The sequence below is a fragment of the Neophocaena asiaeorientalis genome, unplaced genomic scaffold, assembly GCF_003031525.2.
Source record: "Neophocaena asiaeorientalis asiaeorientalis breed wild unplaced genomic scaffold, Neophocaena_asiaeorientalis_V1.1 scaffold143, whole genome shotgun sequence".
NCBI lineage: Eukaryota > Metazoa > Chordata > Mammalia > Artiodactyla > Phocoenidae > Neophocaena > Neophocaena asiaeorientalis.
The window spans coordinates 3,364,119-3,382,650 of NW_020175536.1; the positions used below are offsets into that span (position 1 = coordinate 3,364,119).

Here is an 18,532-nt window from a genome sequence, read left to right on the forward strand (position 1 = left end):
CCCAACGGGCCGGGCGGGAAGTGCGGGTGCACGGCTGACACCCGGGGCGCGGAGGGACGCGGGGAGAAGGGGGTCTGGGCCGGAGGCGGGAGACGCGGGTCCTCTGCGGGCGGAGAGGAAGGGGTGCGCTCAGATTCTCGGGCTGGAGCAGGCAAGTGTCCGGCGGAGACCCCGCGAGTGAGGAGGGAGGGAGGCCCACGGGGGGCGGCCACTGGGGGGACCGGAGGCGAGTGGGTGGCGGGGTAGAGCGATGGGCAGTGGGCTTTGCCTCCTCGCGCCTCTGTTGGGGCAGACGCTGAAAGAGGGGTCGGGCTCAGAGTGGGGGACGCCTCTTGGCGTCTGAAGATCCGGTGGGGAGTTCCAGTAACTGGTGGAGGAGGGAGCGGAGCGGTGCTTCCTCTAAGGCTTGGGTCAAATACCGTCCCTCCCGGTCTGCCAGATTCACCTCCCAGACTGCAGTGCTTTTGTCCTGGGGAAGTTGAGGAGGGACCCCTGAGTGGATGGGATATTTAGATGTTCCCAGGGGAGTAAGATTGGGCTGCATGAAATCATAACTGTTGCCGGGAGAAAACGCAACTCTGACCCTCCCCTAGCCACCCACCCACCCCATTCCCTCTCCAGTACCGGCAACGTCTGGATTCCCTGGGCTGGGCTAGCAGATCCCCAAAGCCCTGCAGCGCGTCTGCTCACAGGGTCGTGGGTATCCTGAAGGGGCGTAAGACATGGCCTTTTATTCTCTGGGACTGAGGTTGGCTATTTCAGAAACAAGTGGTTCTGGAGATGCTGGATGATTTATTAGAACAATCTGTGTGGTGCCCCTTGACAAAGGAGATGACTCATGTTAGCTTTTTTTTTTTTTTTTCTTCCCCTTCCAAATAAACTTCGTATTCACGACACAAGTATGCCAGGTCATTTGCAACAGTGATAGAGCTGGAGATCTACATTGTAGGCCTTGAGCCCTTGTGCTAGTCCTAGATATATTAGCAAGGATTATGGCCTTGGATGCATCACTTCCCCTCTCTGGAACTCAGTTTCCTTATCTGCAAAATAGGGTATAAATAAAGAGCTAGACAGTCTGATGGCGCAGGAGAAGGTGTCTAAGGGAGACTGACATCTTTTTCCTTGTAAGTCGAGATCGGCCACACAAAATCAAACTCAGCCTATTACAAAGAAATTAGGGTGGACTGAACACAGCTAAGAAGCAAGAAAGGCTGCCTAAAGTAAAACAAACCCCAAAACTAATAATAATTGGTATTAGATTTACAGTATGGATATTGCTCTCATGCAGGCGGTTAGTGTACATGGCTGTCCAGCTGTCATTACCATAAAGCTGTTAACTGTGCTTAAAAAAATTGCGTATGTTTCATCTGTGGACCTGAATTTTATTCTTTTGTTTGAACCTTCAAGCCTGGAGTAGATGCTCAGTTGGATGGGTCTTGGCTCAGCCTTTCTCGAAGAACCTCCCCAGGATCTCTCATTGCCATAGTAGCCTAGATTTCCCTCCTGTCTGACTGATGCTGCCATCCTTGTACCAACACACTTCTGTCATCGTTTCTGTTCTAGCTTGAGAAGTGGGGAGCTGATCCCTGTTGCATCTGGCATTTCTGAACTTCCCAGGTTTCTTTCCAAGTGAGTAAAATTAAGTGAGGCAAACAGTGCATTAGATGTAGCACATTAAAAATAGCTCAAGGTAATAATGTATCTGCCCCACCCGTATTCCCTAGACCTCCTGGGCGACCTCTCACTAGAGCATCTGTGTCACTTGCCGACCATCTCGTTTTGGATGCTGAGGGTCACCACAGAGCTGAAATGACATGGTTGGGTCAAACAGCACATTCATGATCAAGCCATGATGCTGGAGGGAGAGGAGGATTTTTTGTGTGTTTTATCATAACTGAATGCTCCTGTCGTGTTCTCTTCCGTTAGTAGCTGTCAAGATCCGTATTGGGTTTGACCACATCATGTTCAGTAATCCTTTTCTGTCCGTTTCTTGGCAGCTACAGTTAGTGGTTATCTCTTAAGTTTGAGGTAGTGGTAAAATTATATCCTCTCTAACAGGTAATTAAGTTGAATCTTTAAAATATCTGTAGTTTATATGTGTGTGTGTGTGTGTGTGTGTGTGTGTATAAATTTTACTTTAGCTGAGGGCTGTTAAATTAATAAAAATCATGTTGCTAATAATAGTTGTCATTTGAGCCCCTACCATTGATCAGGGACCGTGAGGTGAGGAAACAAAGCTTAGACAGGGTACAACTCTAAGTGCTACCACTGGCTTTCACAAGTTACTGATGATCTTTGAAACCAAACAGTGTTTTACAATAGTGGAAAAGTAATTCTTAACTATCCTACAGGGCTGTGATATTGAATGAGATCTCGTATCTGAAAAGCAATATGGAAACTTGTAAAGCGCCCTCCAACCTAGGACAGTGTTTTACCCTAAGCACCTGGGGACACCCAGGTGCTTAGGGTAAAGCTTATGAGTCCGTGAGTCTTGATGTCTGATGGGCCTGGTGTACATGCTGAGCCCATCGCCTGGTCCCTCTGAGCCCGATTTCCCCGTGTGTAAAATCAGGATGATAGTATCTGCCTTGCATTAAATGAGATGCACTTGTGAGTTGCAGTGGGTGCTCAGTGACGGTTGGCATCCAGCCCTTTCTCTCCCCTCGCCCATGGGCACTTGGGATAATGGGATTAAGTCTTCCAGTAGGAATTGTCCTTGAGGGAGAAAGGCTTGTAAAGTACATTTTTGTACTTATAAATAATTCTTTTAGCTTTTAGCTGCCCACCCCATCCTCAGCACATGCAGTGAATATTCTAGGACCTACCGTCATCTAAAAGGAGGGACTTGAACCAAGCCAGAAGCCAGAAGGGACACGTCTTTGGTAGGAGGCTGAAGATGGATGTAGCTAGTTTCCCCTTTGCCCATTGTGTGCCCTTCTCTCCTCTTTTATTCATTTTGTGAGACAGGGAAAAGACACTGAGTTTGGGGACTTCGAGCTGGTAGGAAGCACTGTTAGAGCTATAGTATAAGGTGGGAGGGCAGTGCAGATGTGGGCTGGGAAGGAGATGGAAGAGTTGACTTTGCCAGTAAAACCTGGACAGTTTGGTGTGGGGGAAGTCTCTTTTAGATGTAGGATTTGGCTAAATATGGGGCCAATTTGTATCGAGTGCTATAGGCTGTCTTGTGGGGCTTGGAAGTTTTTATGCTCCAAGCAGATTTTGACTGGTTGTGGTGGCATCATAAATGAGTTGCCATAGTAAGTTGTATGCGGAAAAGGAAATTAAATTCCAGGAGGGTGTTTGTTGTGACTGATGCCAGAATTTCTTTGAGAATTTTATTAAGATTCAGTCAGTCTATAAAAGTACTTCTTAGTCCTCTGAAGGTATTAATTAAGAAATAGTTTTTTTTAAAAAACCCAGAAGGGTCTCCTTTGTGAGCTTTTGAAATGTAATCTTCCTAAATCTTTGGAAAAAAATGAAGTCTTTAAAAAAAAAATCACAGAGCTGTCTATTTTAAAAGCAGTTCCTCCAAAGTAATGTTTCCTTCTCTTCCCATCCCTTCATTCCTCTCACATTATTTTGATAATGAGTTAATTTTGGTGTCCTCTACATCTTGGTAGCCTAATATGTATGCCCCTTCATTTTTAGATCTCGGATATGCCTTCTTCTGCGTTTACTCGTATTCATTCGTTACGAGGAGGTAGCACCGCGAGGTGGTGAAGAGCAGAGAGTCTGGAGCCAGCTTGGGGACAGGGAGAGTCGTGGTCATTCTTGGAGAGCCGGGCTCTCCTCAGCTTGGATTAACCCCCGTAGAAGCTCTGGAGGGCAATCCTGTTATTCCCATTGCACAGATGAGGAAACAGAAGCCTGTGCATCCTCATAGTTGGGGGCGGGGTGGCATGTGTCACAGTCCGAGCGGCAGCTGTGATCTCTGTGACGGCACAGCCTGGGCAGGCAGAAGTCGCGCCCACCCTGCCAGGGTTGGACTCCGTCCGGAGGCTGGGGTTTAGAAGGCTGGCTCCGTAGGCTGTGTGGACTATGAAATGCCCTGAAGAGAGACAAGGCCGTCGGGGTAATGGGCATGAGAGAGGATGAGGGCTTGAACTCAAGACGTTAAGATGGTGGCAGGGGTGATGCAGCAGAGGGAACGGGCCAGCATGGATGGTGCTCAGTGCTCTGGACTGGGGTTGAGAGACGAGCAGTCGAGCCCTCTTTTCTCTCCTCACCCCTTCCCTGTCGCCCCTCTCATCCTCACAGACTGGGTAGTGGAGATACTGTCTGTAGACTGCAAGCATCTCTGGAGAAACTCAAATTTGCCTCCTTTGGTCTCTCATGACAGCCAGAGAAAGATGCCTGAGGAAAACCCCAAAGCGCCTTCCCCTGTCTTTGCCCACCCTCCCTGGCCTTAGTTTCTGCCTTTCCTGGAGCATCTCAGGATGGAAGTCAGGTTCTCAGACCCCATTCGGAGAAGTGCTGGTTTGAACATTCAAACGTAGAGTGAAACTGTTGAAGGGGAAAAGCCCCCAAAGGAGGAAGTCTCCCTGGGGTGCAGTCGGCACCCCACAGTTCCCTGGTGGACCCAGTGGACCACAGTGGCTGTGGTCCTCAGTTCGGGCTGTTCCCCAAGGGCTGATCTGCCTCTAGGCGGGGGTGACTTGTGGTCACCAAGCATGCAGGGGCTGGTCGGGAATGGGGAGTGGAGGTGGGCGAGTTCTCAGTGGTGGCCAGCCCTGCAAGCAGGGGAGAACACCCTCCCCTGAAGGGTGCAGCCTCGGTGGGGAGCTGAGCCATACTCAGGAGAACCGGAGTCAGAGCGAGGGGACACGGTTGGTCCTGGTTGCTAGCGTCCGCTTGTCCCCATCATAGGATGCACCACTGCCGCATCAGAAGTGTGCTGGTGCCGTGCCCTCTCCCCTAGTCAGTGCCAGAGTCTGTAAGAAACTTGCCAGGCGTCCGTTTTCCAGAGTGCATAATAGCCGTGCCCTTCAGATAGTTTGTTCTTGCTGGGCTCTGGCCAGTTGGTCGGGTTCTGGCTTTGCTTGGGCTGCGTCCTCATGGAGAGGAGGCTGAGAGTTACTCTATTGGTCTGCTTGCTTCCTGGTGTCCGCAGTCACGGCCATCTCTGCGGTGAGTCACTGCACAAGGACTCCGCTCCCCTACTGTTCGATGGTCACCCCTTTCCCTCCGAGATGGGACTTCTTTTCCTTGACCTGTGGGTAGCCCCCAGCCGTGGACTGTTGAAATGCCCAGTGAGTGTGGCGCACTAACAGGGTACCTATTTAATGGGAGGAGAGCGTTTTGTGTGGAGATGTCAACTGTCAGGCTGCCTCCTGAGCAGCATGTCCTAAGCACAGCCCCTCTGTTTTCCTTTTTGCTCCATGTTTAGCTGCGCGTGCGTGTTTGGGCTGCGTGTTTGTTTTAATTATTACTAGGAAGCCAAAAAGGGTATTTATCAAATGTTTGAATTTACAGAAGTGTTACTATGGACAAGCAGAAATAGTAGCTATATGTTTATCCAGGATACCACTGATTTATCTCTCCTCATCCCACCTTGTTGCTGTTCTGTTGGAAGAACCCTCTGATTTGTATCCTGGTTCAGTTTGGATTTTACTGTTGAATGTGAATAGAGGCTGGCCTGGTTGTTTGCTGAAGTGGAGGGACTCGAATGGGTGGGCTTCAGGCTGCCAGCCTTGGCTGTCCCTGCAGCCCCGGGAGCCTGACACGCAGTGCCTTTGTCGGGAAGGTGGAGTTTGGCCGGGCTTTTCCTTTGGCTTCGCCTGGGAGCAGCTCTGCTGGCGACAGCAGGTGGCCTCCTCTCTGCTACGGGAAAGGGAATTCTCTCTTCATCTGGTTTTTACTTTCTTCTCATCCTATGGAGGTGAGAGGGAGGAGAGTCTCAGAAAAGTGCGTCCTGGATCCAAGCGGGTTCAGGGCAGGACAGGTTTGCAGCTTCCACAGAGCTTACCCCAAAGTTTTCCTTGCACCCGGGATTTCCCTTCTTCCCTGTTGATCCCGATCCAGTCTTGTCATCTGTGGCTTAGAGACTGCACTTGAACTTTATCAGTCACTCTTGGGAAGACCTTGGAGTGTGGCACCGAAACTTGTCCAGATTGCTCTGTCAGTTTCACACCAGAACACGAAACCCTGTTTCGGTGGCTGTGGTGCTATTTTTAAATCAGTTCGATGGCTTTTTTCTAGATGATATAGGGGATACATGAATATATTATGCTCTTGCACCTCACCCTCCCATCCAAATAGTGGAGAAGTGAACAGCTGATGTAGAGTCCTCCTTCCTCTGGCACCCTTCCCCCATGTGCCGCCTCCCTGCTGGGTCCTCAGCACTAACGAATTGTAATTTCCATCAGCCTGTGCAGACGCAAACACGTACAGTTTTGTTCCTTTTGTAAGCATAAATCTGATTGCGTGATATATATCGTTTCATTATTTTATCTTTTCACATAATGGATCTTGTAGATCTTTTCTTGCATGTAGTTCTTCTCTCTTTTAATTTGTCTACAAAACATTTTATAGTATAGATATATCGTAATTTATGAGTCAGTCCCCCATTGATAGGCATATAAAGTGACTCATGAGTTTTGCTATTATATCTCCATACATACATGCTGTTATGCACACATGCGTGTGTTTCTCTAAGGGTGGAATCAGTATGCCACAGGTTCTACTCATTTAAACTGTTACAGCAAGTCCCCACACTGTGCTCGCCAGGGTTGTACTGGTTTAAACTACCAATAGTGTATGAGGCTGCCCATTTTCCCACAGGCTGTCATTCTGCTGGGTGATAGAAATGGACAGTGTTTAGTAGGCATTTCATCCATCACTGGTATGGCTATGAGACTCGTTTGGCTTCCGGATCTTAATTGGGGCGGGGGGAGGTGTCTATCATAACCATGGAGGATGAGGGAGCTGAGCCCCCGAGGACCAAGGCTCTGCTCAGGGTGTCCTGCCGCCCGGGGTGGCAACGTGGCCCTGGAAGCCAGCGCTCCTGGTTTCACGTTCTCTCCGCTTTTCCCAGAGGCTGGGCACTGTAATAGAGCACTATAATTTTGGTGTAACCTGCCAGAAGCAGCACGTTGATACCAGTTCTGTTCTGCACAGCCAAGGCAGGGATTCCAGGCTGGTGAGCTGAACTGGGGGGAACGTATAAGGATCATGTGATGGAAAATCAGACTTTCTTGCTTCTGAAATAGCCTCCATGCATGTAGTGAAGCGCGATTCTGCGTGTGGTGGGGCTTTCCTTCCAGCAGTGTGGTGATCCGTGCCCCACTTCCCTGGTTTGTTATGGGAATATTGTGATGGTTTGTCTCTGAGCAGGGTTCCTTAGAAGGTGTTCCAGGGGCCTGATCTGGTAGAGGACACATCTGGAGGCCATCACCTGGGCCGTCCCTGCAGGCTGAGCAGCCCAGTGGGTTTTGGGAGGCTCTGACTTACTGAATGACAGCGTCCTTTACCTGTGGTTCCAAGAGGGCCAGGGAGAAGGAGTGATGGAGGGGCAGCCCGGGGTGGTGAAGAGACTCTAGGATCGTTTCCAGCTCCCGCTCCGTCGTTTATGGCTGTGTGACTTAAGCACGGTTATCCTTTCTCCCTGGGCCTCGGTTTCCTCACCTGTAAACCAGGAATAATATCAGTACCCACCTCACAGGGTTGTTCCGGGGATTCAGAGAGTAATGTTTGTAAAGCTCTGAGCGTATTACCTAGTTGTAAGCAACTACTACGCTTATTTGTGTCCTCCTGTCCTTAATAAGTGTTTTTTAAATGCATGAATGAGCGTTACATTTGCTAAATGTAAAAATGCACATCCTCTAGTAACAAATGTCAAGGAGGGCAGAGGCAGACCTGGATCAGCTGGGGTTGTGGGAGGGTAGCTGGCGAAGGTGGCAGGTTGGGCAGGAGAGCACATTTGATGTCCTCTTCCGACACCAGCCCTGCTGTGAGACAACGAGGCCCCAGTGCAGAGGCCTTCCCTTTTCTTAAGTAGATTGGGTGCTGGGGATCCTTCGTGCTGCCTCTCCCTTTTGTTTTTGAGGAGGCCGAGCCAGGCCCTGAGAGCTGAGGTGCGGCTACGGGCCTGGTCGTTCAGAGCAGAGGTGGGACCAGGTCTCCAAGCCCTGGGAGGTTGAGGCTGCTTACCCTGCTCTCCAAGCAGGGTAAACGGGCCACGTGCTGCCCATTTCAAGATGCAGGAAAAGAGAAGCGCACGGTGTTGGGCGCTTTGCAGAGCCTGCTGTCTGCTGCTACTGAGTTCGCTGTGAGCTGAGGTCGCTCAAGTGCAGGGAAGGTAACGGAAGTGTAACCCACAGCGGGGCAGGGCTTGGGGCTCACGCCTGGGTCTGCCTGGCTCACGCTTTACCTTCTGCCTAGTCACAGCCCTAACAGTGCTGGCCCTGGGATGCTGTTTGTGCTTGTTTCATACCCCCGACCGTGCGCACGTGCACGTACAACGGCAGGTTCGTTTGAAGTCCCTGGTTTGTTTGCTGATGGTTTTTACCTAAACTGGAGAGACCTGGGGTTGAGTGTGGGGAGGACTGTACTCAAGGCTCCAGAGCCGCCCAGGCCACCCAGGCGCAGGTGGGCAAAAGGAAACCTCACTCCTGGGAGTGGAGCTTGGTGGAGGAGCCTGGTCTGCGGGCCTGGGAGGACCAGAGCTGGCTGGCGAGGACACAGGCAGGGCCTGGGCAGACTGCAGGGCTTACAGAATGCCAGGTGCAGAGGCCAGAGATGTGAGTCCAGTAGTGTGTGTGGAAGTGAACTACGAAAGCAAGATCAAGTGGCCTGCGGTGTGAGAGAGGTTTCAGAGTAGCACGTGGTACGTGCCGGAGGTGCTGCCCTAAGTGTGCATCAGTGGCACGGAGACGTCACCTTGGCTCCCGGGGTCTGAGAGGGCCTCGCAGAAGCGGCGCAGATTAAAACAAGCCTTGCTTGCTCCTTGGAGAGCAGGTCGACCTGGCTTGTGATCCACCCTCAATTTGCAGATGCAGACCCTGAGAGCCGGTGAGCTCCGTGGTTCGGGGTCACGGCCCTGCCGAGGACAGGTGAGCCTGGAGCCTGCCCTGCCTGCCCTCCGCTCCACACGCGTGCTCACGGAGTGCTGCATATAGCAGCTGTTTGCTCGGCACCTGGAGTTGCTCAGGGTTACTTCTCAAAGGAGCAGGCTGGGTCCCAGTTCAGTTCTGGTCCTGGCTCTGCTGTCTCTGAGCAGAGCTGGGACGTTAGCCCCTCGGTTTTGCCCTCTTGTGGGGTGGGTATAGCACCCCTGTCTCCCTTCTAGGCTTGGCTTTGTTCACTCAAGAGCTGTTCAGCAAATACATTTTTTTATTCAGCTGGACGCTATTCTATGTGTCGGGCGTTTTGCACCAAGCAAAGGATGTCAAAATCTTCTTCTCCTGGAGCTTATTTTCTCCTGAGGGGCAGCAGACAGTAGCTGGTTATAGTTGATTGTACGTGTCCTAGTTTCTTAGGGCGCTGTGACAAAGGACCACAAACCGGATGGCGTAAACCTCAGGACCTTACCCCCTTGCGCCCTGGGGCTCTGAGGGAGGGCCTGCTCCCTGCTTCTGCCCCAGCGTCTGGTGGTGCCGGCGTGCTTGGTGCCTGGATCTTGTGGCTGCACAGCTCTGCTCTCTTGCCTCCCTTACCACACGGCCTCTTTCCCGTGTCTGTGGCCCCTCTTTTCTTATGAGGGCCCACCCCCCTCCAGTGTGTCCTCATCCTAACTATGTACTTCTGGGAAGACCCTCTCTGCAAATGAGGTCACATTCTGAGGTTCCAGGTGGACGTGGATTTGCGGGGACGCTGTCCGACCCAGAACGGTATGCGAGGTAGTAATGGCTGCTGAAAAGTCCGGGCAGTGCCTGGGGCAGGGGGTCGGTGAGGTGCTGAAAGGTGGTGCAGGCAGGCCTTGCTGAGCAGGTAGTGTTTGAGCTTCCACGTGGAGGAGGGGTGAGGGGTGGAGGAGCTGAGGTATGGAGGGGATGTGGTCCAGGCCGAGGGAACAGCAAACACGGAGGCCTTGAGGTGGGCATGTGCGCCTGCCAGGCTGGTATGGGGACAGTGACGTGGAAGTCGTGTGTGTGTGTTTGTGAGGCTTTGGCCTCTTGCTCCCTGCGAGATGGGAGCCACTGTTGAGTCTGCGAGCATGCCGACAGCAGCGTTGGCGTGTGGACCAGCTCGTCAAGGATTTTTCCAAGTTCAGATTGCCATTGCAGCGCCTCGTCCGTGCGCCTAGATGTTTTGCAGTGATTGTTACTCGGCAGTTTCTTTTTGAAACGTCAGTGCTCTGTTGACCCTTGATCCACCGCCCTTTCCAGTCGGTTCTCTGTTCCTTCTGGATGCCTTTCCACCCACCCGCTTCCCCACACTGAAACCACAAGCATGAAGAAGAGAAAGTAGACAAGGCTGGGGGTGGCCAGGGCTGCTGGGAAGCCCGGCACGCGTGGCAGCCCTGGTGGGAGCTGCGCCTTCCCGCCAGCCCCGGGCCATCTGGTGAGCGCTGTGCCCACGGTGAAGGTGTTCCTCAACCTGGCAGACTTAGAAAGTGCTGAGGTCAGTGCGAGGTCAGTGCAAGCTCAGTGCGCTCGGCTCCCCGCATCCTTCTGTGGGTCAAGTCACTATGCCGTGAAAAGAGGTGAGTCAGCCGCCTCGGGCAGCGGCCTCACTTGGCCTGGAAAATACAGGGCAGGGAGGGACTTGCAGAAGCACCTGTGGAGAGCCCAGGAACCTGTTGGGCAGTCACTGCACTCACTCGGCCCGGGGCCCTCTCTGCCACCCACTTTGTCACTGGCCTGCAGAGTTTCACATTCTCATTCACATTTGCTATAAAAACATTCAGGCCTGCGATGCGAGCGCCGTCATTACAGAGAAGAAGGCACCCCAGGTGTGGCTGGCCCCATGGTCCGGGGCCCGTGCCAGTTTGGTTTGCGTGGTCCTGGGGGGAATCATAACTTTGGATTCCCTGGCGTCAGAGCTGAAGGGAATCTCCTTATCTGGCTCACATTTAATTTCCTCCCTAGGCCTCCAAAGGAAAGGGCCTGGCATGTTTGTGATTGGGGCTCCGGAGGAACGGGCCACGGGTGGCCTTGATTTCAGGCGCTCTTCCCGGTCTCCGCCTGCGAGGGTGGTGCCAGGAGCAGCCCGTCCAGCGAGGTGATCCGGGAGGCCCCTGGCGCCGCCGCCCCTCCGGGGAGCACCGCTTTAGAAGATAATTACGTGTAAGCAGAGATGGAAATAGAATTCCCCAGCGCTGGGAGCAGCTGCTCCTCTGTAGGATTTCAGGAGCTGCCTTTGGGCACCAGTCACTCATTAACCCCTGCCTCCCGGCAAAACACACACCCACGCGAAATGAAAGTGAGGCAGACTGTGCCGGGCTAGAGACGGAGCGTTAGAGTGTGTTTTGTGGGACTGTAGTTCCTCTCCAGAGTCTTTTCTGAGGGTGCTTCCCCAGCACAGCAGAAGAGCTTCCTTGTTTGCCAGACGCTACAGGAAACTTTGAATCAGGTAGCGTCCCCAGGAGTCTGTGGAGTCTGGCCTCGATTCCACATTAGAGGCAGAGAGGCCATGCCCAAGAGTGGGAGCCAGGCAGGGCCCCAAGGGTTCTCGCAGAACAGGCTACTTGTCCTGTGCCCAGGTGGCCTTTGTCTCTGTGCTGACGGCTCTCAAGCACTTGGTAAAGAAGTGCTTGTACATAAGTACAGGATATGGGCCCTGATTTTTGTTTGTTTGTTTGGTTTTGGTTTTGGTTTTTTAAACTGGGCATCTGTGAGTTAGCTCAGGACCCTGAGAGCTCAGTCTCCTGGCCCCGCAGCGAGACTGGTCTCATCCCTGCAGCCTTGGGGCATCTTTAACCTAGGGGTTGGATGACATGGTCGTCACACGTGTCTCCTTCCTTGTGCTCCTCGCAGCCCTTTGCACAGGTCCTGGGGTGATTTGCCTGCACCTACGGTGGGAGCTCCCTGAGGGCAGTGGGAGCCTGGCACATGCGGAGCTTCCAGGAGCTTCCCTGCGGCCCTTGTCCTGCTTGGCCAGACCCCCAGGGTCTTGCTTTCTGGGTGAGCGTTGAGGCGGAAGGAGGAACAGGTGGGGGGGTTTGATGTGAACCCCCCTCCTGGCTCCGGGGGCAGGTGTCCCCAGCTGTTCAGCGTGAGCTCCTTGTTCCCGTCTCAAGTTTCATGCAACTTTTGATCCTTGTGCTAAACAAAGTGCCTGTATTTCTGGATGTTGTCATGAGAGTTGTTTTTGCAATTATTGGTAAGGCAGAAAAGAACGGATCATGACGACAAAGTTGTCTATATATTCCAAATTTAAGAAATGTCTCTGCATTAGAAAAACACTACAAAGAATTTAATTTCAGTGGTTGTGTCTGGATTTTGGTATTACAGGAGGTTTTTTATCTTTCTGTTTTTCGGCAGTTTCCATTTTCCATGTATTGTCTAGATAATAAAAGCTATCAAAATTGCTACAAATAATAAATAGCTGTTTATTAGGATCCAGTATGTGCTATACACTGTCAGAACTTGCCATTACACTCTTATTTGATCCTCACTATGAACCTGTAAAGTTCTCTTTTTAAAAAAAATACAAATGCTGACATATTTTATTTTATTGTGGTGAAATCTACGAAACGTACCTTTTTAACCATTTTTAAGCTCTGTGGCATGAAGTACATTCACCGTGAGGTCCTTTCTTTAAACTCCTTATTTTATAAATGAGGAAGCTGAGATTTGGAGAAACACAGCTGCTTAAGGTCACAGAGAGTAAGGAGTTCCAGAGGCGGGATGTGGATGCAGGGCGATGATACTCGGAGGTCTGGGATCTCTGGTTTGTGGCTGTTGGAGTCTGTGATTACTTACCCTGCCCCATGATCGTCGCTTGATCGCAGAAAACCTGTGTGTGTCTCGTGTGTGTGTCTCCTTTGACAGCTCTAGGGTTGGGCTTTGCGTTTTTACAGGGAGGAGCGTGGTGAGCCTGGCTCGGGGCACGAGTGACTGACATAAGTGACACCAGGGTTGATGATTTCTGTAATCCTGTTTGTCTTTGTTCGAACCGTGGAAGCGTGTGTGTACATGGGGTGGCAGGGGGGCGAGGCCTGTGTGTTAAGAGTTCTGTCTCCAGCAGGTGCTCAGCCGTGGGGGACAGTGGAAGGAGCAGTGGCCTAGAGCTTAGATACCCGGCTTTCTCAGGTCTGGGCGCACGGTGTGGGGTGATTTTAGAGAAAGGGCATTGCACTTGGAGTTAGAAGTTCTGTGCTGTAGTCCTGATTTTACCACGTGGTTGACATGCTTTGGCCTCAATTTCTGTATTTCTAAGTGGGTGATAAAAATGCTTGTTGTGCTTGCCTCCCGTGATTGCAGAGGATTAAATGTCATGATGGGGGAAAAGCGCTAAGTAAACTGAAGGTCTACCAAGGAAATGTCTAGGATGGGAATTTTGAGTGCTCAGTGGTGGGGGGAGGAGTGTCTGTGGCTGACCCCGGAGACTTGAGAAGGGAGGATTTGGATGTGAAGAGTGGCAGGATTGCTTTGGCTTGTTTTCTTTGGTTGGGGCCATCAGCGTGCTTCCTCCACCATTGCTTAGTTGGTGATATATAGGGTCCCATTGCCTGCCTGTATGTTGGCATGCTCTGGGATTTTACTGGCATGTGACTCTGCCAAGGTCCTTGGTCCACGCCCCCCCCCACAACCTCCCCAAGACTCACATCCCTCTAGTGACATGAATTGTAACGGAGGAGGTCATTTTGTAGCCACATGGTGGTTGAAACTATGCAGCAACTTTCCCTAGTTTTGTCTGTCTTCCTCGTCTTTACAGCAAGTACCAGTCTGTCTGTTTCTATTCCCTAATCTTGAGGAGACAAACACAGGAGTGGGTGGGGCCTGGAGGATTGTTGCTGGTGAGGGAAGGCTCTCACCATCTTACGGTGGATGCAGTGCTTGCTTCTTCCTGCACCAAGACACCGTGCTATGCAAGACACTGTGGACTATCGCAATAAAGAAGACAGGGTCTCAGCTCTCAAAGAGCCCACTGTGTCCTGGAGAAGACGCAGCTACTCCAGAAACATCTGGGAGGGTGAGGGATAGGTAGCTTGCAAAGCAACTGTCAAGAGAGGTGGTAGCCCTTTGTCTAAATGAATGAAAATGCATCATAGGGGCTGGTCAGGGGGGTGAATTGTCAGCATGACTTTGGGACTCTTTGCTTTTTAACAACCACTTGAATCAGCTGTTTTAAAGCTAGGGCTTCTGTCTGGCTACCCCCAAGATAATTTTTTGAGCCATCACTGTTTCAGTGCACATTTCAAATGACAGGAAAGCCAAGGATTCTGTGTAGGGCCCTGCGGAAGTCAGTGGTCCCATCTCACCGCCTGCTTGGTTTTGGCTTTGGGAATGGTACTAGAAGACTAAGTAGGTCACGGAGATCTATTTTGAACTGAGCGTGGCTGGGCTGCCTGGACGTTTAATTTCCGGATCAAATCCTGTTGGACTTGTTTGCCCAGGAGGTTGGCAACGGGCATTCTCTGGTCAGTCGTGTTGTATATTTATAAAGTGTGAAGAGTCTGGAGGTAGGGAGACATGCCAGCCACTTCTCCGTTCCTGTAGGTGCGCCGGTGGTGGAGAGGTTTCAGAAACCTTCCAGAAGCCAGGGGAGTGTAGTTTTCAAGTAGGTCACGGAGATCTATTTTGAACTGAGTGTGGCTGGGCTGCCTGGACATTTAATTTCCGGATCAAATCCTGTTGGACTTGTTTGCCCAGGAGGTTGGCAACGGGCATTCTCTGGTCAGTTGTGTTGTATATTTATAAAGTGTGAAGAGTCTGGAGGTAGGGAGACATGCCAGCCACTTCTCCGTTCCTGTAGGTGCGCCGGTGGTGGAGAGGTTTCAGAAACCTTCCAGAAGCCAGGGGAGTGTAGTTTTCCCACGCTGCTTCCTTGAATTTTCTGAAAATGGTCAGTCCTCACTAACTTCATGAAATCTTTTTCTTTTAAAGAATGAAATTTAGGTAGTACCCAGAGCCGGTTGGCTTCTGTTTATATTAGTAAGAGCTGCTAGTTGCTGATTGAACCTTTTAGGTACATGATTTTTTTTAATCCTCACAACAACTTTGGAAAATGGGGATTACTGTCCCCGTTTTGTAGGTCAAGAAACAGAACCAGAGTGATGCAGTAACTTGCCAACAGACCCGGTGTGTAAGTAACAGGGCCAGAGATTTGAACCCAGGTCCTTCTGACCAGAGTCTGGCCTTTTGTACCACGCCACACTGGTCTTGGGAGCCCTGGGAATGGAAGACGTGCCCAGTTGGGAGTAGGGAGTGTGGTAGCAGCTCCTGGGCCTGTTGTGAGGCAAGGTGTGACCTTCCTCCCAGGAGGGGCCAGCCGTGGGTGTTGAGGATGCAGACCCCCCAACTCAAGGGGGCTTCTGGGTGCAAATGGAGGTATGTTTTAGGCTATCACTCTGAAATAACTGGACACAGAATCCTCAGAATTTTTACTCTTTGTTGGATTTGTCTCCCGTTTCACTCTTTTGCTCTAGGTGTTCTTGCCTAAGACCTTGGGTGAGCGCGGTGAGGGGGTGAGGTCCATGAGAAAATGTAGGTGGTGATGGAGTCATTTAAACCTCCTCCCCTGCGTGCACGGGCTGTCCACCTGAATATCCCTCTATCTTCAGTACTCTGTTCTTTCCCTACATTTTTGAGAAGGAAATACAAGCTTTGGGGTATGCGTTTGCTTTGTCTTGCTCTGCAGTTTCTTCCCCCAAGCTGCTTACAGAGTCCCGGCAGTAATGCCGCTGCTCGAGGTTGTTTATATTTGTAGATGTGTTGGAGTTTTGGGTGCTTTGCACAGACATGGCCTCACCTGATGTTCCCAGCGAGACTTCATCACCCCCAGTTCACGGACAGGGATTCTTAAGGGACATCACAGACCTGAGACTTTGAGGTAGCATACGCCATAGCCTCCTCTGAAAGTTTTGGACACATCAGAGGAGGCGTTTATTTAAAATCAGTTGTCTGGGGACTTCCCTGGTGGTGCAGTGCTTAAGAATCCGCCTGCCAAGGCAGGGGACACGGGTTCGAGCCCTGGTCCGGGAAGATCCCACATGCCGCGGAGCAACTAAGCCCGTGTGCCACAACTACTGAGCCTGCGCTCTAGAGCCTGTGAACCACAACTACTGAGCCCACGCGCCACAACTGCTGAAGCCCGTGCAACTAGAGCCCATGCTCCGCAACAAAGAGAAACCACCGCAATGAGAAGCCCGAGCACCGTCACAAAGAGTAGCCCCTGCTCGCAGCAACTAGGGCAGCAACGAAGACCCAACACAGCCAAAATAAATAGATAACTAAACTTAAAAAGATAAATAAATAAAAATAAAATCAGTTGTCTTCTGAAAGTGAAATCATGCCCCCTTCAAGTGCTGTCCCCGCTGGCAGGTATGCAGTGGGGCTTGGGGGCAACATCCTAGTTGGATGCTGGACCCAACCTAGTTTCCCTCCCAGCCATTTTCTAGCTTTTTACTTAACCTCTGAGTCTGTATCCTATAAATTGGGCATAATAATAATATCTAAAAGAGCTGGGTGAGATGTAAATGACACAGTGTACATGAAGTCACCCAGAACTCAATGAACAGGTTATTATTTTCTGTCTTTATTTTATTTTATAGTTAATTTGAGTTTTAATTTACCTTCATTATGTAGAAAATGACACTGTTAAAAAAAGAGAAAAGAAAATGGCATTCTAGACCTGAAATTCAATTCAGAAGCAACCAGTAAGGCAATTATTGGATCTCATTCTTACAGAATTCTGAGCAGATATAGAAACTATGTGATACCATAAGCAATCTATTATAATATTAAACACATGTTCTACACATGTTCTGTCTTTATTTTAAACCAGCATGACTTGGAGAAATCAGCCCTCAGCTATAGGAGCAGAGGCCTGGGAAACTGTCCCCTCCCTAAGAGCCTTAGTAACTGACCTCTCCTGTAAACTCCCTCCTCCAAAGCAAGAGGGAGAGGATGAACCATAAGGACCCTAAAGAACCCTAATTTTAGCTAGAATTTTTCCAAGATTTTCCTATTCTTTTTGGTTTTGGAGTGGGGTAGCTGATGTTTGCTTCATTTGCTGGGACCAGAGCTCTGAGGAGTCCTTATTCATAACCACATGGCCACTCTCAAGTGCCCAGGCCCAGTATTTTAAAAAATGAAGAAATGCTGAAACAGGATTTTAGAAACAGGTATTTAAAATTTACACACTGGACACATTAATACTTTTAGCCTACACACATGCAATGACTGTATAATTATCTTGAGATGATTTTTTTAAACATCTTTATTAGAGTATAATTGCTTTATGATGGTGTGTTAGTTTCTGCTTTATAACAGAGTGAATCAGTTATACATATGTCCCCATATCTCTTCCCTCTTGCATCTCCCTCCCTCCCACCCTCTCTATCCCACCCCTCTAGGTGGTCACAAAGCGCTGAGCTGATCTCCCTGTGCTATGCGGCTGCTTCCTACTAGCTATATTTTACGTTTGGTAGTGTATATATGTCCATGCCACTCTCTCACTTTGGCCCATCTTACCCTTCCACCTCCCCGTATCCTCAAGTCCATTCTCTAGTAGGTCTGCATCTTTCTTCCCATCTTGCCCCTAGGTTCTTCTGACCATTTCTTTTCTTTTTTTACATTCCATATATATGTGTTAGCATACGGTATTTGTTTTTCTCTTTCTGACTTACGTCACTCTGTATGAGAGCCTCTAAGTCCATCCACCTCACTACAAATAACTCAGTTTCGTTCCTTTTTATGGCCGAGTAATATTCCATTGTATATATGTGCCACATCTTCTTTATCCATTCATCTGTCGATGGACACTTAGGTTGCTTCCATGTCCTGGCTATTGTAAATAGAGCTGCAGTGAACATTTTGGTACATGAATCTTTTTGAATTATGGTTTTCTCAGGGTATACACCCAATAGTGGGATTGCTGGGTCATATGGTAGTTCTATTTTTAGTTTTCTAAGGAACCTCCATACTGTTCTCCATAGCGGCTGTATCAATTTACATTCCCACCAACAGTACAAGAGGGTTCCCTTTTCTCCACACCCTCTCCAGCATTTATTGTTTCTAGATTTTTTGATGATGGCCATTCTGACTGGTGTAAGATGATTTCTCATTGTAGTTTTGATTTGCATTTCTCTAATGATTAATGATGTTGAACATTCTTTCATGTGTTTGTTGGCAATCTGTATATCTTCTTTGGAGAAATGTCTATGTAGGTCTTCTGCCCATTTTTGGATTGGTTGTTTGTTTTTTTAACGTTGAGCTGCATGAGCTACTTGTATATTTTGGAGATTAATCCTTTGTCATTTGCTTCACTTGAAAATATTTTCTCCCATTCTGAGGGTTGTCTTTCGTCTTGTTTATGGTTTCTTCCCTTTGCTGTGCAAAAGATTTTAAGTTTCCTTAGGTCCCATTTGTTTATTTTTGGTTTTATTTCCATTTCTCTAGGAGGTGGGTCAAAAAGGATCTTGCTG

General features: G+C 49.9%; 1 long non-coding RNA gene across 1 annotated transcript in view; it reads left to right on the forward strand.

Annotated features, from left to right (window-relative positions):
- Positions 1–18,532, forward strand: part of LOC112390347 (uncharacterized) — a 64,630-nt gene that overhangs the window by 274 nt on the left and 45,824 nt on the right. The gene's annotated exons all lie outside the window — the stretch shown is intronic.